The 17858-nt window shown below is 46.7% G+C and overlaps 1 protein-coding gene across 4 annotated transcripts in view; it reads right to left on the bottom strand.

Annotated features, from left to right (window-relative positions):
* Nucleotides 1–17858, bottom strand: part of nup155 (nucleoporin 155) — a 246435-nt gene that overhangs the window by 23071 nt on the left and 205506 nt on the right. The gene's annotated exons all lie outside the window — the stretch shown is intronic.

Here is a 17858-nt window from a genome sequence, read left to right as displayed (position 1 = left end):
ACCAGATCGCGCAGTACCGCGTCTTCTCGACCATTGACCTGAAATCAGCGTACCACCAGCTCCCTATCCGCCCTGAGGACCGCCAGTATACTGCCTTTGAGGCAAACGGCCGCCTCTACCACTTCCTTAGGGTTCCCTTCGGCGTCACCAACGGGGTCTCCGTCTTCCAAAGGGAGATGGACCGGATGGTCAATCAAAATGCGTTGCAGGCCACTTTCCCATATCTGGACAATGTGACCATCTGCGGCCATGACTTGCAGGACCATGACGCAAACCTCGGAAAATTCCTCCGCACCGCCCAACTCCTGAACCTGACATATAACAAGGAGAAGTGCATATTCCGCACAACCCGCCTCGCCATCCTTGGCTGTGTTGTGGAACACGGAGTCATCGGTCCCGACCCCGACCGGATGCGTCCCCTTATGGAACTCCCACTGCCCCACTGCCTCAAGGCCCTGAAGAGGTGCCTAGGGTTTTTCTCCCATTACGCCCAGTGGGTCCCCTACTATGCGGGCAAGGCCCGTCCGCTGATCAAGTCCACCTCTTTTCCCGTGACGGCAGAGGCCCGCTTAGCCCTCCACCGTATCAAGGAAGACATTGCCAAAGCCACCATGCACGCAGTGGACGAATCCACCCCCTTCCAGGTGGAAAGCGACGCGTCCGACTTTGCCCTGGCCGCTACCCTTAATCAGGCGGGGAGACCCGTGGCCTTCTTTTCACGAACCTCCAGGGCCCGGAGACCAGACACTCCACTGTTGAGAAGGAGGCCCAGGCTATTGTGGAGGCTGTGCGTCATTGGAGGCACTACCTGGCCGGAAAACGATTTACCCTGCTCACTGACCAACGTTCAGTTGCTTTTATGTTTAACAACAAGCAGAGGGGCAAAATCAAAAACGACAAGATCTTGAGGTGGAGAATCGAACTTTCCACCTACAATTACGAGATCTTGTACCGGCCCGGGAAGCTCAATGAACCCCCGGATGCTCTATCGCGTGGCACCTGCGCCAGCGCGCAGATCGATAGACTGCGTGTGGTGTATGTGCCTTTAAGAGCAATTATGGTGTATGTGCCTTTAAGAGCCCCGGGTGTGCGTAATGCCGGTAATTGCCACTTGGGCTATATAAGCCTGTGTATTGTGTATATCCTTTAGAAACCCCCCCCAGACTTGCTTAGTAAATACCTATGAACCAACTCCTGTCTTCAGTGTCTTTATCGACACACGGACACTACAGTGGCGACGAAGTGGAAACGGACTTACCTGCAATTCGGCAGCACCTCAAGGACATCGATTCCTCCAGCGTCCAGAAGACTCAAGGAAGTAAGAGAAACTGTGGTTTCACCAGCTGGCCAAGCTGGCGACAGGTACTGCGCTAATCCTTCCTGGGCATCAGGCTGGAGCTCCAGCGGCGGGCTCTACAGCTGAGACAGGCAGCGAAATCGGAGGCAAGCAATAACGGACTGGGAGGGTGCACTCGAGAGACGGCCGGCGCGGCAAGCAGGTCAGCGTTTAGACCTCCGTCGGGAACGAGTCTCCAACAGTGAATAAACGGAAACCACAGTAAAACAGCGTTGTTATCGGTAGCAGCGGCGGGAAAGCGCGGGAAGCGCCATATCGTTGCTACAGAGAAAAGAAAAGAAAAAAAAACAAAAAAAAAAGCGCGCAGGAAGCGCCATATCTTTTCTGAAATGCCTAAATCTGGTAATATTGAGGCTTTTGATGGCGAAATAGAAGATTGGACCACATACGTGGAAAGAGTAGAGGTTTATTGCACTGCAAATGGAATAACAGATGAAAAAAAAGCTTCAGCACTTCTGAACTTAATGGGCGTGAAGACATACGGGCTGTTACGAAATTTAATCACTCCAGCCAAACCAAAGGACAAGACTTTTAAAGAAATTGTTGATACCCTGCAGGAGCATTTAAACCCAACACCGCTGCTGATAGCGGAACGATTCAAGTTCTTCAAGAGAAATCAACACAAGAATGAAAGTAACGCTGATTACCTAACCGAATTAAGAAAGCTATCAAAGTACTGCCAATTCGGAGCAGGACTATCGGATTATCTTCGAGACAAATTTGTTTGCGGTCTCTTAAGTGAAGGAACACAAAAAAGACTGCTTTCTGAAAAAGATTTAACATTGGACAAAGCTTTCAGTATGGCTGTATCATACGAAGCAGCAGCAAAAGGAGCTGCAGAGATACAACAAGAGACACAGGACTTCGGCACCCATAAAATGACACAGGAGTTCGAAAGATGTTATCGCTGCGGCAGATCCACCCATAACCAGAGGGACTGCTGGTTCAAGGGCAAAGCATGCAGACAATGTGGTAAGATTGGACACATTGCACGGGTATGCCAATCTGGACAAAATAAATCCACTGACAAGAAGGTACAAATGATGACGGATAATAGCTCCGAAGACCAGAATAGCGATAGCGACTCCGGAAACAAGAGACTAAGCTGTCTCAAATTACATAATGTACTTGCCAAAGAGGATTACCAAACCATTTGGGTTACCCTCACAATAGCAGGGTCACCAGTTAAAATGGAGCTAGATACAGGATCAGCTCTAACCGTAATAAATCGACGAGATTACGAGAGGCTATTTTCGCATATACCTCTAAAAGACACATCCATTATCGTAAAAACATATACGGGGCAGAAAGTCTACCCCAAAGGAAAAATAAGGGTGCCTGTGGTATACAACGGCAAAGAAATACAAAAGTTGTATTTATACATTCTACAAGATGGTGGTCCACCGTTGTTGGGACGTGAATGGATAAGGAAGATACGTTTAGACTGGCACTCCATTCAGGCACTGACGGTGACCAGTAAGGAAAAAAACAATGATGACATCATACCTGAACGATTAAAAGACATCTTGGCCAACGCCAAAGCAGTGTTTCAAGAGAAACTAGGAACCTTGAAAGGCATCACCGCCTCAATAAAAGTGGAAGATACAGCAATATCAAAATTTTTTATAGCAAGACCGGTGCCATACGCGATACGTCCGGCAGTCGAGGCAGAGCTGGAGAATTTGGAAAAGGCAGGCGTATTATCCAAAATAGATTGGAGCGAATGGGCAACACCCATCGATCCAGTCATGAAAAAAAACATTGAAAAATAACTCTGAGGAACAGAAAAAAATTCGCATCTGTGGGGACTTTAAGGTGACTGTAAACCCGGTCCTTCACACGGTACAGTATCCTCTTCTGAGGATAGAAGATATTTTCGCCTCACTATCCGGAGGGAAACGTTTCACAAAAATTGACTTGGCACAGGCATATCTACAGATGGAGGTTGAGGAGACCTCTAAGAAGTATCTCACAATAAACACACACAAAGGCCTGTACCAGTACAATCGACTGGTTTCTGGAATAGCATCAGCTCCAGCTATCTGGCAAAGAGCTATGGAGCAAGTCCTGCAAGGGATTCCGGGGACTCAATGCTACCTAGACGACATCCTTATAACAGGAGAAAACGACAACGAGCACCTTGCCAATTTGGAGCAGGTGCTCACTAGGCTGAAAGAACGGGGCCTACGAGCAAATCGCCCCAAGTGCGAATTTTTCCAAAATCAGATATCATATTGTGGCCACATAATTAATAGGGAAGGGTTGCATAAGTCACCTGAAAAAATTGAAGCAGTTATAAAAGCCCCAGCACCTGAAAATGTTTCACAATTAAGGTCATTCCTGGGATTAATAAATTACTATCATAAATTTTTACCGAACTTATCAACTATTCTACACCCTCTTAATGATCTTCTACAGACAGGAGTGATTTGGAAATGGAACGAAGACTGTAAACGTGCCTTCCATAAATGTAAAGACTTAATCACATCCGAGAAAGTTTTGGCTCATTACAACCCATCACTACCAATCAGACTGGCGTGCGATGCATCCCCTTACGGCATAGGAGCGGTATTGTCCCATAGATTCCCTGATGGCTCGGAACGGCCGATAGCTTTTGCGTCACGCTCATTGAACTCAGCTGAGCGTAACTATGCCCAGATAGACAGGGAAGCACTCAGCCTGGTATGGGGAGTGAAGAAATTCAACCATTACCTACACGGACAAAAATTTACCTTGCTGACTGACCATCAACCCCTCATCTCCATATTCAACCCTAAAAAAGGTGTCCCCATTATGACGGCACAAAGACTACAGAGGTGGTCCCTTTTTCTAGGGGCACACCAATACAACATTGAATACAAAGGGTCAAAACAGCATGGGAATGCTGACGGTTTATCGCGCCTACCGTTGCCAACGATAGAAGAGGCACCTACAGTAGACCCAGTAGAGATATTCCACTCTACCATAGTGGTATGTCTACCGGTGACAAATTCTGCCATTGAAAGGGAGACAAGAAATGACCCTACTCTCTCACGGGTCTACGATTTAACAGTGAAGGGATGGCCAGCACATGGCGAACCACTGTTGCCAGCATTCTCGCAAAGAAGAGAACAGCTGTCAGTGTGCCGAGGAACCTTGATGTGTGGATCCAGAGTGGTGATTCCACCCAAACTCCAGGATAAAGTGCTAAAGGAGCTTCACGAGGGGCATCTGGGTGGAGTGAAAATGAAGAACCTAGCTAGGGCGTTTGTATGGTGGCCAGGTATCGATGGAGACATCGAAGACATGACCAAGAGCTGCCTAGGATGCCAGAAGGTCCAAAATGCTCTGCCACAGGCCCCTCTACATCCATGGGAGTGGCCCTCATCTCCCTGGCAAAGGGTGCACATCGACTTTGCTGGTCCATTTATGGACTCAATGTTCTTAATCGCAGTTGATGCATGCTCCAAGTGGCCGGAGGTAATAAAGATGTCCTCCACCACCACGGAAAAAACCATCACAGTATTAAGGACCATATTCGCCACGTCGATCACAGCGGCAGACAAGACCTCCGGAGAGACTCCAATACACTAACTTTTAATACACTTCACCCCGTCGGACTCATTTTTAAACAAGGGGTGAATGTGGTAAACCACTGTTTGTATTCCACTGTGTACATGTCTGTACATGCCTCGGCTGACTCCTCCCACGAGTCCAGGTATAAAGGTGACTGCTCCACAGTCCCTCTGCATTCTGGACCGGTCGACCACTCGAGGCACACCTTCATTCTCTTGTTAATAAAAGCCTGTTAGTTACTCGCTTAACCTCAGTCTTTTGAGTAATTGATAGCGCATCAGAGGTCGAACTCCAAAACATCGTCAACACCTTCACCGAAGCGTACGAGAGCATGGGCCTTACACTAAACATCCATAAGACAAGGTCCTCTACCAACCTGCCCCCACCATACAGTACTGCCCCGATTATCAAAATCCATGACAAGGCCTTGGACAACGTGGACCACTTTCCATACCTTGGGAGCCGACTGTCAACAAGGACAGACGTCGATGACGAAGTCCAACACCGCCTTCGGTGTGCCAATGCAGCCTTCGGTCACCTGAGGAAGAGTGTTTGAAGACCAGGACCTCAAACCCGGCACTAAGCTCATGGTCTACAGAACAGCAATGATACTCACCCTGCTGTATGCCTCAGAGACATGGACCATGTACAGCAGGCAGCTCAAAGCACTGGAGAGGTACCACCAACTCCGCAAGATCCTGCAAATCCATTGGCAGGATAGGTGCACCAACGTTAGTGTTCTCGCTCAGGCCAACATCCCCAGCATCGAAGCTTTGACCACGCTCGATCAGCTCCAATGGACAGGTCACATCGTCCGCATGCCCGACACGACTCCCAAAACAAGAGTTCTACTCGGAGCTCCTGTACGGCAAGACAGCCCCAGAGGAAATGCTTCAAAGACACCCTCAAAGCCTCCTTGAAAAAGCGCAACATCCCCACTGACACCAGGGAATTCCTGGCCCAAGACCGCACAAAGTGGAGGAGAAGCATCCGGGAAGGCGCCGAACACCTCGAGTCTCTTCGCCGGGAGCAAGCGGAAGCCAAGCGCAAGCAGCGTAAGGAGCGCACATCAACCCAAGCACCCCATCCACCCGCCCCTTCAACCACCGTCTGCCCCACCTGTGACAGAGACTGTAGGTCTCGCATTGGACTCCTCAGTCACCTGAGAACTCATTTTTAGTGTGGAAGCAAGTCATCCTCGGTTCTGAAGGATTGCCTAAGAAGGAGGAAGAAAAAAGTTTTTCCTCATGTCGCCTCTGGTTCTTCTATCTGTGCCCTCTGGTTACTGACCCTTCAGCGATTTGGAAACAGTTTCTCTTTATCTACTCTATCTAAACTCTTCATGATTTTAAACACTTCTATCAAATCTCCTCTTAGCCTTCTCTGCTCTAAGGAGAAGAACCCCTGCTTGTCCAATCTATTAACAAGTGCAATCCCTCATCCCTGGAACCATTCTAGTAAATCTTTTCTGCACCCTCTCCAAAGCCTTCACGTCCTTCCTAAAGTGTGGTGCCCAGAATTGGACACAATGCTCCAGCTGGGGCCGAACTTGTGTTTTATATGGATTTAGCATAACTTCCTTGCTTTTGTACTCTAATCCTCTATTTATAAACCCCAGGATCCGATGTGCTTTATTAACTGATACAGTACTTTACATCTGTCTTCACAAAGGAGACGGATGATAGAAACATAGATAGAAGATAGGAGGAGTAGGCCATTCGGCCCTTCGAGCCTGCTCCGCCATTCAATGAGATCATGGCTGATCATCCAAATTCAGTACCCGGTCCCTGCCTTCTCCCCATATCCCTTTAGCCTTAAGAAATATATCCAACTCCTTTTTGAATTTATTTAATGAACTGGCCTCCACCGCCCTCTGTGGCAGAGAATTCCACAGGTTCACCACTCTCTGGGTGAAGAAATTCCTCATTTCAGTCCTAAATGGCTTACCCCTTATCCTTAGACTATGACCCCTGGTTCTGGATTCCCCGGCCATCATAAACATCCTTCCTGCATCTAGTCTGTCCAGGCCTGACAGAATTTTATAGGTTTCGATGAGATCCCCTCTCAATCTTCTAAACTCCAGTGAGTATAAGCCCAATCGACACAATCTCTCCTCATACGTCATTCCTGCCATCCCAGGTATCAGCCTGGTGAATCTTCGCTGTACTCCTTCCATGGCAAGAACGTCCTTCCTCAGGTAAGGCGACCAAAACTGCACACAATACTCAAGGTGCGGTCTCACCAAGGCCCTGTACAACTGTAGCAAGACATCCTTGTTCCTGTACTCGAACCCTCTTGCTACAAAGGCCAACATACCATTTACACTAAAAGAGAGGGAAGCTATGGACAGGATAGTAATAGATAGAGAAGACATACTAAAAAGATTAGCATTACTGAAAGTTGGTAGGTCACCTGGTCCGGATGGAATGCATCCCGTGTTGCTGGAAGAAGCAAAGATAGAAACAGCAGAGGTATCGGTCACAGGTTGCGGGGGCAGGTTGGTAGAGGACCTTTGTCTTATGGATGTTTAATGTAAGGCCCATGCTCTCGTACGCTTCGGTGAAGGTGTTGACAATGGTTTGGAGTTTGACCTCCAAGTGAGCGCAGACGCAAGTGTCGTCTGCATACTGTAGTCGATGACAGAGGATGGGATGACCTTGGATCTGGACTGGAGGCAACAGAGGTTGAACAGTTTCCCGTTTGTTCTGTAAATTAACTCCACTCCAGCGGGGAGCTTACTGAGGGCAAGATGGAGAATTGCAACAAGGAAGATCGAGAAGAGCATTGGTGCGATGACACAGCCTTGCTTGACCCCGGTCCGTATGTGAATTGGGTTTGTGGTGGAACCGTTGGTCAGGATCACGGCTTGCATGTTGTCGTGAAGAACTTTGAGGGCAGCCGAATTTGAGGAGGACACTCCATAATCCCTCACGGTTGAGCGTCAAAGGCCTTTGTGAGGTCAAAGAAGGCCATGTACAGCGGTTGGTGCTGTTCCCTGCATTTCTCTTGTAATTGACGCGCGGTGAAGATCATGTCCATTGTGCCCCTTGGTGGGCGGAATCCGCATTGCGACTCTGGGAGGAGCTCTTCAGCCACTGGGAAAAGGCGATTGAGGAGGATTCTTGCGATGACTTTCCCTGTGGCAGACAGCAGGGAAACTCCTCTGTAATTACCGCAATTGGACTTGTCACTTTTCTTGAAGATGTTCACAATTATGGCGTCTTTGAGATCCCCTGGCATGCTCTCCTTCCAGATAAGAGAAATGAGTTCATGAATTCGTGCCAGCAGTGCTTCTCCGCCATGCTTTAGTGCCTCGGCAGGGATTCCATCTGCTCCTGAGGCCTTGTTGTTCTTCAGTTATCGGATGGCCTTTTCAATCCCATGCCAGGCTGGGGTTGTGCTGAGGTGGTGGCGGGTAGCATGCTGCGGGATGGAATCGAGGACACTCGCGTCGAAGACTGAGTCTCGGTTAAGGAGATTTTTGAAGTGCTCCTTCCAGTGGGCACTGACGGCCTCCTTGTCCTTGGAGTACCTCGCCGTTCTTGGCCCGCAGTGTGGTAGGACCTTGGGTGCTTGGGCCGTAGATGGTCTTGACTGCGCTAAAGAATCCATGCACGTAGTGGTTGTTGGCTAGCTGCTGGATCTCCTGCGCTTTCTCCACCCACCATCTGTTCTTTAGGTCGCGAGTTTTTTGTTGGACCTCGGCCTTCAGGCCCCCACCACACAGTACTGCCCCCCCGATTATCAAAATTCACAACAAGGCCTTGGATAACGTGGACACCACTTCCCATACCTCAGAAGCCTACTGTCAACAAGGGCAGGCGTCGATGACGAAGTCTAACACCGCTTTCAGTGTGCCAGTGCAGCCTTTGGTCGCCTGAGGAAGAGAGTGTTTGAAGACCAGGACCTCAAACCCGGCACCAAGCTCATGGTCTACAGAACAGTAGTGATACCCGTCCTCCTGTATGTCTCAGAGACATGGACCATGTACAACAGGCACCTCAAAGCACTGGAGATGTACCAACGCTGCCTCCGCAAGATCCTGCAAATCCATTGGCAGGATGGGCATACCAACGTCAGTGTTCTCGCTTAGGTCAACAGCCCCAGCATCGTAGCTTTGACCACGCTCAGTCAGCTCCAATGGATGGGTGACATCGTCCGCATGCCCAATACGAGACTCCAAAAACAAGCGCTCTACTTGGAGCTCTGACACGGCAAGAGAGCCCCAGGTGGGCAGAGGAAACACTTCAACATGCCAATGCCTGTTCTTCCTCAGGAGACTGAAGAAATTTGGAATGGCCCCCCAGATTCTCACCAACTTCTACCGGTGCACCATCGAGAGTATCCTGTCCGGCTGCATCACTACCTGGTATGGCAACTGCACCGCCACAGACCGCAAGGCTCTACAGATGGTGGTGAAAGCTGCACAACATACTACAGGAATTAAACTACCTGCTGTCCAGGATATCTACCCCGAGGTGTGCCGGGGGAAGGCCCTGAGAATCATTAAAGACACGAGCCACCCCAGCCACAACCTCTTCGCCCTGCTCCCGTCCGGTAAGAGATACCGAAGCATATGGTCTCGTACCAGCAGGTTTCAAAACAGCTTCTACCCCCAGGCTATAAGACTCATGAACGTATAATTTATTATTTATTACTGTTGTTTTATTTATTATTACTGTATTTCTATTAGCATTTTATCATTGTTATGCCATATTTATTCCAATGTTGGGAGGACTCGTAAAAATCAACATTTCATTGTGCAGTACACACGTCTGCTGCATATATGACAAATAAAATTGAATTGAATTGAAGGACACCCTCAAAGCCTCCTTGAAAAAGTGCAACATCCCCACCGGCACCTGGGAATCCTTGGCCCAAGACCGTACAAAGTGGAGGAGAAGCATCCGGGAAAGCGCCGAACACCTCGAGTCTCTTCGCTGGGAGCAAGCGCAAGCAGCGTAAGGAGCACACGTCAACCCAAGCACCCCACCCACCCGCCCGTTCAACCACCGTCTGCCCCACCTGTGACAGAGAATGTAGGTCCTGCATTGGACTCATCAGTCACCTGAGAACTCATTCTTAATGTGGAAGCAAACAGGGGGCTCTAGGGGGAGAGGAGCTAAATACGATTAAAATCACTAAGGAGGTGGTACTTGGTAAAATAATGGGACTTAAGCCAGATAAATCCCCTGAACCTGATGGCTTACATCCTAGGGTCTTGAGGGAAGTGGCAGTAGGGATTGTGGATGCATTGGTAATAATTTTCCAAAACTCCCTGGACTCAGCAAAGGTCCCGGCAGATTGGAAAACTGCTAATGTAACACCCTTATTTAAAAAGGGTAGTAGGCAGAAGGCTGGAAACTATAGACCTGTTCGCCTAACATCTGTGGTTGGTAAAATGTTAGAGTCCATTATTAAGGAGACAGTAACGGGACATTTGGATAAACATAATTTAATAGGACAAACTCAGCATGGTTTCATGAAGGGGAAGTCATGTTTGACAAATTTGCTTGAGTTCTTTGAGGAAGTAACATACAGGGTGGATAAAGGAGAACCAGTGGACGTAGTGTATTTAGACTTCCAAAAGGCATTTGACAAGGTGCCACACAAAAGATTATTGCTCAAGATAAAAAATCACGGGATTGGGGGTAATATTCTGGCGTGGGTGGAGAATTGGCTCTCTAACAGAAAGCAGAGAGTTGGGATAAATGGTTCATTCTCAGGCTAGTGGTGTTCCGCAGGGGTCAGTGCTGGGTCCCCAACTCTTTACAATCTATAGTAACGATTTGGAGGAGGGGACCGAGTGTAACATATCAAAGTTTGCAGATGATACAAAGATGGGAGGGAAAGTAGTGAGTGAGGAGGACATAAATAACCTGCAAGGGGACATAGACAGGCTAAGTAAGTGGGCAGAGATTTGACAGATGGAATACAATACTGGCAAGTGTGAGGTTATGCACTTTGGCAGGAAAAATCATAGAGCAAGTTATTATCTTAATGGCAAGAAACTGGAAAGTACTGTAGTACAAAGGGATCTGGGGGTCCTGGTGCACGAAACTCAAAAAGTTAGTATGCAGGTGCAGCAAGTGATCAAGAAGGCCAATGGAATGTTGGCTTTTATTGCTAGGGGGATAGAATATAAAAACAGGGAGGTATTGCTGCAGTTATACAAGGTATTGGCGAGACCGCACCTGGAATACTGCACAGAGTTTTGGTGTCCATACTTAAGAAAAGACATACTTGCTCTTGAGTCAGTACAAAGAAGGTTCACTCGGTTAATCCCAGGGATGATGGGGTGGTCATATGAGGAGAGGTTGAGTAGATTGGGACTCTACTCATTGGAGTTCAGAAGAATGAGAGGCGATCTTATTGAAACATATAAGATTGTGAAGGGGCTTGATCGGGTGGATGCGGTGAGGATGTTCCCAATGATGGGTGAAACTAGAACTAGGGGGCATAATCTTAAAATAAGGGGCTGCTCTTTCAAAACTGAGATGAGGAGAAACTTCTTCACTCAGAGGGTGGTAGGTTTGTGGAATTTGCTGCCCCAGAAAGCTGTGGAAGCTACATCATTAAATAAATTTAAAACAGAAATAGATAGTTTCCTGGAAGTAAAGGGAATTAAGGGTTACGGGGAGCGGGCAGGAAATTGGACATGAGTCTAGGTTCGGAATGGTCATGGCCCTGTGGGTAGTGGAGCGGGCCCAGGGGCCGTGTAGTTTGGTTTTGCTCCTACTTCTTGTGTTCTAATTCTGTGTTAGATTTCAGGAGATGGTTTTGTTGCTGTTCCTGGCTGTGGTGGAGATCGCCTTTACAGAAGGTAAGTACTGTAGGAAATATAGGGACAGAGTGATCTCCTGGAAGAGTTTCGATCGCCTAGATGGGTCGGAGAGGAATTTCCCAGATTTTTTCTCCCAAATTGGCCATTGGGTTTTTTATCTGGTTTTTCGCCTCTCCCGGGAGATCACATGGGTTCGGGTGGGATGGAGAGTGATGGATAGATCTGTATTTTTGTGAACAAACATGAATGTTTTCCGATGCTTTGGCAACATAAGATGTAACTTGTCATGCCAATAAAGCGATTTGAATTGAATTGAATTGAATTGATAGAAGATTTGAGGTTAGGATCAGATCAGCCATGATCTAATTGAATGGTGGAGCAGGCTCGAGGGGCCGATTGGCCTACTCCTGCTCCTATTTCTTATGTTCTTATCCTTGGTCCCGAGGGACTGCCAAAGAAGAGAAGAATAAGATTGGTCACAATCTTTCAATCCTCATTGGATACAGGAGTAGTGCCAGAGGACTGGATGGTTGCTAATGTTATACCACTATTCAGGAAAGGGGAGAAGGATAAACCCGGAAATTACAGGCCAGTCAGCCTAACATTGGTGGTGGGGAAGTTATTGGAAACCATCATCAAGGACAGAATAAACTTTCATTTGGAAAGGCATGGGTTAATCAAGGAGAGCCAGCATGGATTTGTTAAAGGCAAATCGTGTCTGACTATCTTGATTGAATTAGAACATAAGAAATAGGAGCAGGAGTAGGCCATTCGGCCCTTCGAGCCTGCTCCGCCATTCAATGAGATCATAGCTGATCTTCTGCCTCAACTCCATTCACCGGCCTTTTCGCCATATCCCTTGATGCCTTTAATAGTCAGAAATCTATCGACTTCTGTTTTGAATATACCCAATGACTGAGCCTCCACAGCCCTCTGGAGTAGAGAATGCCAAAGATTCACCACCCTCTGTGTGAAGAAATCTCTCCTCATCTCAGTCCTGAATGGCCTACCCTTTATCCTGAGGCTGTGGCCCCTGGTTCTAGACTCCCCAGCCAAGGGGAACATTCTCCCAGCATCCACCCTATCAAGCCCTGTAATAATTTTGTATGCTTCAATGAGATCCTCTCATTCTTCTGAATTCAAGAGAATATAGGCCTAGTTTACTCAATCTCTTCTCATATGACAGTCCCGCCATCCCAGGAATCAATCTCGTGAACCTTCATTACACTCCCTCAATGGCAAGTATATCCTTCCCTAGGTAAGGAGACCAAAATTGTACACAGTACTCCACGTGTGGTCTCACCAAGGCCCTATATAATTGGAGTAAGACTTCTTTACTCCTGTACTCAAATCCTCTTGCAATGAAGGCCAGCATTCCATTTGCCTTCCTAATGGCTTGCTGCACCTGCACATTTACTTTCAGTGACTCATGTACAAGGACACCCAGGTCCCTTTGAGCACCTGCATTCCCCAATCTTTCACCATTTAGGAAATACTCTGCCTTTCTGTTTTTTTCTACCAAAGTGGATAACATTTATCCACATTATAATCCATCTGCCATGTTCTCGCCCACTCACTGAGCCTGTCGAGATCCCCTTGAAGTCTCTTCACATCCTCTTCACAACTGACACTGCCACCTAGCTTTGTATCATCAGCAAATTTGGAAATGTTACATTTAATCCCCTCATCCAAATCATTGATATAGATTGTGAATAGCTGAGGCCCCAGCACCGATCCTTGCCTTACCCCAGTAGTCACAGCCTGCCATCCTGAAAAAGACCTGTTTATCCCTACTCTTTGTTTTCTGCCTGTTAACCAATTCTCAATCCATGCTAGTATATTACCCCCAATTCAATGTGCCCTAATTTTGTTCACCAACCTCGTGTCGGACCTTATCGAAGACCTTCCGAAAATCCAGATACACATCTACCGGTTCCCCTTTGTCTACTCCACTAGTTGCATCCTCAAAGAACTCCAATAGGTTTGTTAAACAGGATTTCCCTTTCATAAATCCATGTTGACTCTGCCCAATCTTACTATTAGTTTCGAAGTGCCCAGTTATTGCATCCTTTATAATAGATTCCAGCATTTTCCCCAACTACTGATGTGAGGCTAACAGGTCTGTAGTTCCCCGTTTTCTCTCTCCCTCCTTTCTTAAATAGCGGGGTTACATTTGCTATCCTCCAATCTGCAGGAACCGGTCCAGAATCTATAGAATTTTGGAAGATGACAACCAATGCGTCCACTATCCCAATGGCCACCTCTTTCAAAACCCTAGGATGTAGGTCATCTGGTCCTTGGGATTTATCGACTTTTAGTCCCATTAATTTTGCTAGTACTGTTTTTTTACTAATAACAATTTCTTTAAGTTCCTCATTCCCGCCACACCTTTGGTTTTCTCGTATTTCTGGGAAGTTTTTTGTGTCTCCCTCCGTGAAGACAGAAACAAAGTATTTATTTAATTTCTCTGCCATTTCCTCATTCCCCATTATAAATTCTCCTGTCTGACTGTAAAGGACCTACATTTACCTTCGCCAGTCTTTTCCTTTTCACATACCTATAGAAGCTTTTACAATCCTTTTTATATTTTTCGCTAGTTTGTGCTCATATTCCATTTTCCCTTTCTTTATCAATTTCTTGGTCCCCCTTTGCTGATTTCTAAAAAAGATCCTAATCCTCAGGCTGACTGCTTTTTCTGGCAACTTTATAAGCTTCCTCCTTTGACTTAATACTAGCTTTAATTTCTTTTGTTTGCCATGGTTGGATCACTTTTCCTTTTGAGTTTTTAATGCCCTAGAGGAATATATGTTTGTTGCAAATTATGCATTATTTCCTTGAATGTTAGCCATTGTATGTCCACCATACCTTTTAGTGCAGTCTTCCAATCTACCATGGCCAACTTGTCCCTCATACCCTTGTAGTTTCCTCTGTTTAGATTGAAGACCTTAGTTTCAGATTGGACTACATCACTCTCAAACTTAATGCAAAATTCAATCATATTATGGTCACTTGTTCCTAAAGGCCCCTTTACCATAAGATTATTGATTAGCCCTTTCTCATTACACAGTATCAGATCCAGAATAGCCTGTTCCCTGGTTGGTTCCTCCACATACTGATCTAGGAAACCATCTCGCATGCATTCCAAGAATTCATCCTCCACGCCATTAGTGGTAATTTGATTTGCCCAGTCAATATGTAGATTAAAGTCCCCCATGATTACTGTATTGCCCTCGTTACATGCACTTCTAATTTCTTGATTGATACTGTGCCCTACATTACTACTACTGTTTGGTGGCCTATACACAACTCCCACCAATGTTTTCCGCCCTTTGCTGTTTCTTGGCTTCACCCAAACGGATTCCAGTTCTACATCACGATCTGCCAAAAAAAGATCTTTTATCTCTACCGTACCGATCTCATCCCTTATTAACAGCGCTACGCCACCTCCTTTTCCTTTTTGTCTGTCCTTCCTAAATGTTGAGGACCCTGGAACATTCAGTTCCCAGCTTTTGTTACCCTGCAACCATGTCTCTGTAATGGCAATTACATCATACCCATTTACTTCTATTAGTGCCATTAATTCATCCACCTTGTTGCGAATGCTACGTGCATTTAGCTAAAGTGCCTTCAACTTTGCCTGTTTAATATTTTTCTGCACTTTGACCCTCTTTACTGTTGGCCTTTGTTTCTGCTCCCTACTAGTTTTGCTGACTACTTTTCTAACTTGCACTTCCAGCTTTGTTTCTCTCCATTCTGGGCCCACACTTAGGTTCCTAGCCCCCTGACAAACTAGTTTAAATCCTTTGATGAGGTAACAGAGAAGGCTAATTAAGGTACTGTATTGTTGTAGATGTTGTATACAGTATATGGACTTTCGGAAGGCATTTGACAAAGTGCCACAGAGGAGGCTTGTTAAGATGGAAGCCAATGGAATGGAGGAGAAAGTGGCAGTATGGCTCCGGAATTGGCTCAGTGACTAGAAGCAAAGGGTGGTGGTTGATGGATATTTTTCAGACTGGGAGGTGGTTTGCAGTGGTGTTCCCCAAGGGTCACTTTTGGGTTCAATACTCTTTGTAATTTTTATAAACGACCTAGACTCGGGTGTAGGGAGCAGCATTAGAAAGTTTGCAGATGATACAAAACTTGACAAAGTAGCAAATAGTGCTGAGGATAGTTATAGGCTTCCGGATGGTGAAATGGGAAGAAGCATGGCAGAGGAAGTTCAATGGAGAAGTGTAAGAGCATAATAGGAGTCGGCCATTTGGCCCTTCGAGCCTGCTCCGTCAATCAATAAGATCATGGCTGATCTTCTACCTCAACTCCACCTTCCTGCACTATCCGCATATCCCTCGATTCCTTTAATATCTAAAAATCTATTGATCTCAGCCTTGAATATACTCAACGACTGAGCCTCCACAGCCCTCTGGGGTAGAGAATTTCTAAGATATGTGAAGTGATGCACTTTAGGAGGACTAATATGGAAAGGCAGTACACAGTAAATGGCACGATTTTGAACAATGTGGATGAGCAGAGACACCTTGGTGTCCATACACACAAATCCTGAAAGGTGACAGGGCAAGTTGATGAGGTGGTTTAAAAAGCAGATGTGTTGCTTGGGTTTATAAACAGAGGAATAGGATATTAAAGCAAAGAGATCAGCTCGAACTTTAGAAATCACTGGTTACCTCTAATCGGATTGGGCAGAGTCAACACAGATTTATGAAAGGGAAATCATGTTTAATAAATCTGTTAGTTTTTTGAGGTTATAACGAGCAGAATAGATAAGGGGGAAACCAGTGGATGTCGTGCATTTGGATTTTCAAAGGCATTCGATAAGGTGCCACACAAGAGGTTATTAACAAAATTAGGGCTCATGGGATTGGGGGTAATATACTCGCATGGATTGAGGATTGGTTAACGGACAGAAAACAGAGAGTAGGAATAAACGGGTCATTTTTGGGTTGGCAGGCTGTAACTAGTGGGGTACCACAAGGATCAGTGCTTGGGCCTCAGCTATTCACAATCTACATCAATGATTTGGATGAGGGGACCAAATGTAATACAGGTACAACTCCGGTAATCCGGCACCCTCGGGACCAGGCCGGTGCCGGACCACTGAAAATTCCGAACCACTGAAGGTGTCGAAAGTCACCACAAACACCGCCACCACCTGCTCCTCCTCTTCCTGCTGCTGCCGCCCGTGCCGCCACCGACCCCGCCGCTCACGGGCTCGATCGCTCCGCCGAGCCGTCGTTGATGCTGCGCGGTCCAGGCGCTGATCCTGACCTGGCGGCGGTCCCGGGACCCGAGCCAGACCCATCCCAGGGAGGGAATGTGACAGCAGGACCTTCCTCGTGCCGGACCACTGAAGGTGCCGGACCATCGGGTGCCAGATTACCAGTGTTGTACCTGTACATCCAAATTTGCTGATGATACAAAGCTAGGTGGGAATGTAAGTTGTGAGGAGGATGTAAAGATGCTGCAAGGGGATATAGATAGGTTCAGTGAGTGGGCAAGAACATGGCAAATGGAATATAATGTGGAGAAATGTGAAGTTATCCACTTTGGTAGGAAAAATAGAAAAGCAGAGTATTTTTAAAATGGTGAGAGATTGGGAAATGTTGGTGTTCAGAGGGACCTTGGTGTCCTTGTACACGAATCACTGAAAGTTAATATGCAGGTACAGCAATTAGGAAAGCAAATGGTATGTTGGCCTTTATTACAAAAGGATTTGAGTATAAGAGTAAAGACGTCGTACTGCAATTATATAGGGCCCTGGTGAGACCACACCTGGAGTATTGTGGACAGTTTTGGTCTCCTTACCCAAGGAAGGATATACTTGCCATAGAGGGAGTGCAACGAAGGTTCACCAGACTGGTTCCTGGGATGGGGGGGGACGGGTAGATTGTCCTATGAGGAGAGATTGAGTAGACTAGGCCTATATTCTCTAGAGTTTAGAAGAATGAGAGGTGATCTCATTGAAACATACAAAATTCTTACAGGGCTCGACAGGGTAGATGCAGCGAGGGGTGTCCTGGCTGGTGAGTCTAGAACCAGGGGTCACAGTCTCAGAATAAGGGGTCGGCCATTTAGGACTGAGATGAGGAGAAATTTCTTCACTCAGAGGGTGGTGAATCTCAGGAATTCTCTACCCCAGAGGGC

This window comes from Somniosus microcephalus, chromosome 1 (assembly GCF_052327205.1).
Source record: "Somniosus microcephalus isolate GS21.2 chromosome 1, FLI_Smic_1.0, whole genome shotgun sequence".
NCBI classification, from domain to species: Eukaryota; Metazoa; Chordata; class Chondrichthyes; order Squaliformes; family Somniosidae; genus Somniosus; species Somniosus microcephalus.
Note: the sequence above shows the minus strand (reverse complement) of the source record. Positions and strands in the feature narration are given on the sequence as shown.